Raw genomic sequence first — 229 nt, 5'->3', positions numbered from 1 at the left:
ATCCCTGAGCTTGCCATTGTAATATTATGACTCTAACCAGCATCACACTCTTTCAGTTACATCAGTATGACTTGTTCATTTTGAAACAAAGGTGCCTTGTGTGTGTGCGCAATACCACCATAATACTTCACACCCAACTAATGATCAACCCATGAGACGTGGCTGCTGCAATCAAGATCACTATGTGGTCTTTCATACCTCAGCATCATTATCCATTGGTTAATGATCT

This window comes from Sinocyclocheilus grahami, unplaced genomic scaffold, assembly GCF_001515645.1.
Source record: "Sinocyclocheilus grahami isolate Dianchi unplaced genomic scaffold, SAMN03320097.WGS_v1.1 scaffold4456.1, whole genome shotgun sequence".
Lineage (NCBI taxonomy): Eukaryota > Metazoa > Chordata > Actinopteri > Cypriniformes > Cyprinidae > Sinocyclocheilus > Sinocyclocheilus grahami.
Note: the sequence above shows the minus strand (reverse complement) of the source record.